The sequence below is a fragment of the Peromyscus leucopus genome, chromosome 9 (genome assembly GCF_004664715.2).
Source record: "Peromyscus leucopus breed LL Stock chromosome 9, UCI_PerLeu_2.1, whole genome shotgun sequence".
Lineage (NCBI taxonomy): Eukaryota > Metazoa > Chordata > Mammalia > Rodentia > Cricetidae > Peromyscus > Peromyscus leucopus.
Window position 1 is genome coordinate 106200660 of NC_051070.1, and position 6000 is coordinate 106206659.

The window sequence follows — 6000 nt, forward strand, 5'->3', positions numbered from 1 at the left end:
CAAAGTCAGCTGAGGGATCTTCCACCAAAAGGATGCCCACGCAGAAACCTTCAGGTTCTGTCCCAGGAGATGCCTCGCTCAGTGTGCTCACCTAAGAGAGTAAGCAGTTGTTAATAGGGGGCTCATTGTTTGGGCAGAAAACTCTCTAAATCACATAATTCAACCCTGTTCTTACAATCCCCCGATCTGTGGTTTGGTGATTTTATTTTTACTGGTTTTTGTTATTGTTGTTTTGGCTTCACCAAAAAAAAAAAAAAAAAAAAGCTTGTTTTTTGTTGTTTTGTTTTTTAAGTTGTGAACAAGCATGTTCCTACCCAGCCAGTGCCATGGCAGACTGAGCAGGACAGAGATCCACATGCAAGCCCATGCCAGGCTTCAAGGAGAAAACATAGGCCTCCCTAGCACCACAAGGCACCGGGCAGATGGGGCACTGTTATGACGAGAAAATGTACAGTGTGTTATTGGAGAGAGACAGAGACAGAATGGTTCATTTCCCATGGACAGAGGCATAGACAGAATGGGTCATTTCCCATGGACAGAGGCATAGACAGAATGGGTCATTTCCCATGGACAGAGGCATAGACAGAATGGGTCATTTCCCATGGACAGAGGCATATCCTAAGAAGTGAAAGCAGTGAGGAGTGGGTTGAAGTGGGTGGCTTGATTGCCACTCAGTGACATGGTGATGTCTCAGCCTGGGCTGCTGCCAGGGCCCATGCCTAGGTTCATGGCCCTGAGGCAGCCAAGGTCTGTGTTCATGTTTGATGTCCTTGATGTCACCAAAGGCCAAGAGGATAGGGCTGTACAGAGTTGGTCCTGCCCCGCACTGACTGAAGCACTCAGGAGAAAGGGTCCTACACCTCACCTGGGCAGCACAGCAGAGCTGACACTGTTCGGAGGAGCATAAGTGAGCTGACCCTGAGGGTATGAGATTGGGAGAGCAGGTCACACCTCTCTCATCTGCTATGTGGTAGCGTGGGTGAGGGAAAGATGCCCTCCCCCCATTGCCCTGCTGCCTCAAGCAGGCAAGGGAGCTGACCCCTTTACCAGCTGCAACGCTCAGGAAAGCGGACCCTGCACCTTGTCTGGGCAGCACAGCAGAGCTGACCCTGTGGACAAGGACACAGGTGAGCTGGGCCCGAAAACGTGAGTGGGGGAGACCTGGTCCCATCCCTCATCTGCCATATGGTGACACAGGATAGAAAGAGATGCCCTCCCCCAGGCCCCATCAACATCTGGGGCGCATGGGAGAACTGACGCTGAGGTCATAAGAGCAGGAGGGCTGCTCTTGGCCCCCACCAGCTGTCACACTTGGGAACATAGGCCGTGCACCTTGCCTGGACAGCACAATAGAGCCAAGCCTGTCGGTGGGAGTATGGGTGAGCCAGCCCCGAAGTGGTGTGGGCAGGGAGGGTGAGCCAGCCCTGAAGTGGTGTGGGCAGGGAGAGGTACCCCTCTTACCCCTCACTCCTCACTGCCTGAAACAGATGAGGGAGCTGAGGCTCTCAGCTGCAGCACTGGGGACAGTGGGCCCTGCACCTTCCCTGGGCAGCACAGTAGGGCTGACCCTGACGGCAGAGGTGGGGGCGAGCCAGTCCTGAAGTTGTGACCATGGGAGAGCTGTCCCCATTACTCATCTGTCATGTGAGGCATGGGCAGGCGAGAGATGCCCCTGCCCCCCACCAGCTGCAATACTCGGGAGAGCAGGCCCTGCACCTTCCCTGGGCAGCACAGTAGAGTCAACCCTGTTGGCAGAGGTGTGAGTGAGCCAGCCCCCAAGTTGTGAATAAGGGAGAGCTGTCCTCATTACTCATCCATCTGTCATGCAGCAGCATGGGCAGGGGAGAGCATCTACACACACACACACACACACACACACACACACACACACCCACATCCCGCCCCGTGGCAGAGCTGGCCCTGAGGTCATAAGAGCTGGAGAGCTGTCCCTGCCCCTCATCAGCTGCAGCACTCGGGGAAGTGGCCTCTACACCTCAACTGAACAACATGGTAGAACTGGCTCTGAAGGTGTCGGTGTGGCGAAACTGACCCTGAGGGTGTGAAAGCAGCAGAACTGCCCCCCCCCCCGGCTTATCCCTGCAAAGGGTGAACTCGCCAGGGCAATGCTGGAGAGCTCACTCTGTTGGTGAAGATAGGGGAGAGCTGGCAGGCTAACCAACCCTGCAACTACCCCGGCCCAGAACCAGGGTTAAGTGTTGACCCACCCCAACATCCACCCCATCTGTGATCTGCTGCAGGGGGAGGAGGGGATCCTGCAGATCAAGGACTACAGGATCTCCACAACACAGAGCAGCAATGGGATGTCCAGGAAGAGTGCCAGTGAGGGCCCAGTGTCAATAATGTAGCAGAGACCAGGGGCCTTGGGCCACACCAATGATTCTTTTTGATGAATGCCTGCATATAAAGATGTATGGATAAAGGGGTTTACTGTATGAAAATGTTAATAACTAAATAAAAAACTAAATAAACTTTTGTGTTCCTGGGTCCTTAAAAAAAAAGTTGTCCTCCTGCTACATTATGGAAGGATGTGTGTGTTGTGGTTCAAGCAGAAAAACGCATTCTGTGAAAACGTGAAAATGCATCAAAAACTGATCCTGACAGTTGTAAGTATGCCACACAGTGTGTGATCCTGGACAAATTAAATAAAATAACTAAGCCTATTGATAGAAGAGAAATAAGAATACCACAAAGATTGATTAAATTTATTTATAGAAAGGTTTATAGGAAATACCTTTTTTAAAGGTTTTTAAATTGTGTGTGTGTGTGTGCGCGTGTGCGTGTGTGCATGAGTGTGTGTGCCCGTGTGCCACCTGTGTGCTTGTATCTGTAGAAGCTAGAAGCCAGAGTCAAATCCCCAGGAACTGGATTACAGGTGGTTGTGAGCAGCCTGATGTAGGTGCTGGAAATGAACAGGATCTTCTGGAAGTGCTCTTAACTGTGGATTCATCTCTCCAGCATCAGAAAATAATTTTTACTATCATTTATATCTAGATAGAGCAAAAGCAATTTTGAATACAGCTCTAAAGGATGCACTACTCAGCCATAAGCAAAGTCCTCTTTGTATCCCTCCCTCCCAGCTTCTGGGACAAACGAGAATAATATGCAGAAGTACTTAACCTGGATGACTTGACCCTTTAGAAAATTTAAGGGTTGTTCATGGTGCTTTTCCCAAAAGAATCACACTGTCTAGGGATGGGTAGCCCTGGGTGCTACGAAGCATATATGTGAACCACAGAGCCTAGTGGTTCACATGGCACCATGAGCATTCAACACCTCACTGCTACCCTCTATCAGCAGAGGATGAGACCTGTTCTCCTTTTTGGATAGGATTTGAGAAAATGACATGGTTCATCCCAGCTATACCGCAAGTCACTATCTATATACCTGAGGGCCAACCGAGTCATCTATTCCACCCTCAACCATAGATGAGCACTTCTCCATGCCCCAACCTGACGTCAGGGCCCAAGCCTGTCTGCTTAGTCCTCTGTCTATGTGGAAAAACAACAGAATTAGGTACATTCAGAAGCTTGCATCATCCCCCTGAAGTCTATGAAGACAACAGCTCGTTGTTACCAAGAGCACATTATACATTTGGCATTGGCACCTCAGCCTTGCAATGACAGCCTCAGGTGGGCTTCATTGCCTCCTGCAGTGAATGGTGGTACCGGGTCGTACCACTGGAATGGCCTTTCCCCACTGCTCTCTTTCTCCAGGCAGCCTGGTGCTGTGGCTCTTGGTGGGGCACTCCAGATGCACATTAACTTGGAGTTCTTAGTTGATCCCTATGGGGCCTGTAGATTACTCGGCCTTCTTTCAGCTCTCCTGACACATGGAGCTCAACTAGAACTGTGCTTTTCACATAAAAGCCTCACTGTGCTGGCTTCACGGTTCTGCAAATTCATGTGTGTCTTCCCTCCATGTCAGGATGTCAGATTCCCCACAAATGTATGTGAGCTGCCCCTGAAGCCTCAGAATCCTCCTAGTAACTTGCTGGCCATTTCATGTAAGAACGGGACGCTTAGCATCATATTCAAATCTCAAACACCCATCTTGCCTGCCATCATCCTTTGAGGGTCCAGTCCAGGCACCTGTGGTGGTAGAACATCCTTTTGTACAGCCAGGAAAATGGCTGGGACGCAGTGGGATCAAAGTGAGCAGTGTAGTCTTAACTATACCAGAATCTCCCTAAGTGAATGACTGGTAGCTTTTAGTGCATCTTGGAAATAGGCTGATAGGAAAGTTTCATGAATATTCTGCATTTGTTTTGGTTTGTTTGTTTACATTGGATCTATACACGGTAGAACATTACAAAGGTATTGATTGGTTACCCACCTGTAGAAACTTAACCTCCTCTACTCCCAGTCTGACAGTTTATGTTGTAATCATTCTTCCCTTATCTTTGGTGCATGCTCTGCCCCAGCCTTAAGCCCCACTCCCAGCTTCAGGGGGAGGAGCTTGCATTAATACTCCGATTTTTGTTCAGATAGGGCCTCGTGTATCCCAGGCTGGCCTTGTACTTTTTATGTAGCTAAGAATGCCCTTGCTTTTCTGATTCTCCTGTCTTTGTTTCCCAAATTACAAAATTACCATTGTGCGTCACCATGCCTGATGTTCTGATGAGTACATGTGTACCACGGCTCTATAAGCAGCCTCCAGTAACATGACGCCTGGACTGTTCTCTGAAGCATACGGAGCTGAGGGGCAGGCAGGTGCACACAAGACTGAAACTAGCCCTTGGCTTGCTGATCTCCAAAGAGCTAAACCTGGGGAGAGAAGGTGTGTCCACGCATGCGCTGGAGGCGGCCGAGCGGGCACTCAACATGTGGGCAGAGGAGCAGGGAGAGAAAGGCTTGAACTCTGCCTCTGGGCTTTAGTCATTGTAGATCTCTGGAGAAGCCTCTGATGTAGCAGATAAAACAGTCCCCAGCTCGTAAGGTGGTCATTATGGAAAAAGGACCCCAGTAAGCACGCAGCAGAAACGGCTTCCAGATGATACCCATGGGGACCATCACTCCAGCCTAAGTGAGCTCTGCAAAGCCTCATCCCACACAGAGTGTGATACCCACCTGAGGGTGCCATCCAGAGCCACAGGCTCCTCCAGATCCTCCCAGTCACTCTCACTCCCATGGCATCCTTCTGGAAGCGAGGACTCTGCAAGAGCACCCCAGGAACAGAACTGCGGCAGAGGAATAGTTTCCGAATCAGCCTCTAGACATTCTTCACAGGGCGGCTGGCCTGAGAACGTGGAGTTGAGGGTCAGGTATTCTTCATCATCCGAGGTGAGGGAAGAGGTTTCGTGTAGAAAACATGTATCCAATCCAGGACTAAAAAACAGAAACTTGTGTGTCGTGCAGCCTCCTCCAGAAATTCCTGGCCCCCCTTCTTCTTGCCTCTCAAAATCCTCATCCTAGTTCATCACCTAAGACCTGGCCAGGTTCAAACAGCTCTTGCCCAGAGGATGCCCAGGGCATCAGGATGCAAACAGCACATAATATGGTCCCTGAACTGGTGAACGTCTCAAGCTAATGAGAACAAGAGCAGTGCAGAAATATTACAGCGTGAGCAGCAAGCAGAGGCAGTTCAGCATATGAAACCCAGGAACCCGTCGGGGAGCTGCTGGAAGGCACAGCAGTGCAGGCCAAGCTGTGAGCTGGGGTCAGCTGTGGAACCTGCTTTTTACACTGAGACCCTGGGTTGGTTTACTGCTTGTCTGCAATCTTAGGTTTGTTTTTTGTTTTTTTATCTGAAACACTGGAAGGTTGAGAAATTGTTAGGATTGTTAGAATGTTTTAATTAAACGACTGCTATACATTATATGCCTTCCAGGACTCCTGGCATGGGGTGAGTTTGCCATCAGTGAGATGCTGTTATTTTTACTCCGATGGTTTGAACTATTTCAGCAGCCAGATTAGAGGAAAGAGCCCATGGAGGCTAGCTAGGAGCGACCTTCAAAGCACTTTGTGCAAACATCAGGTCCTT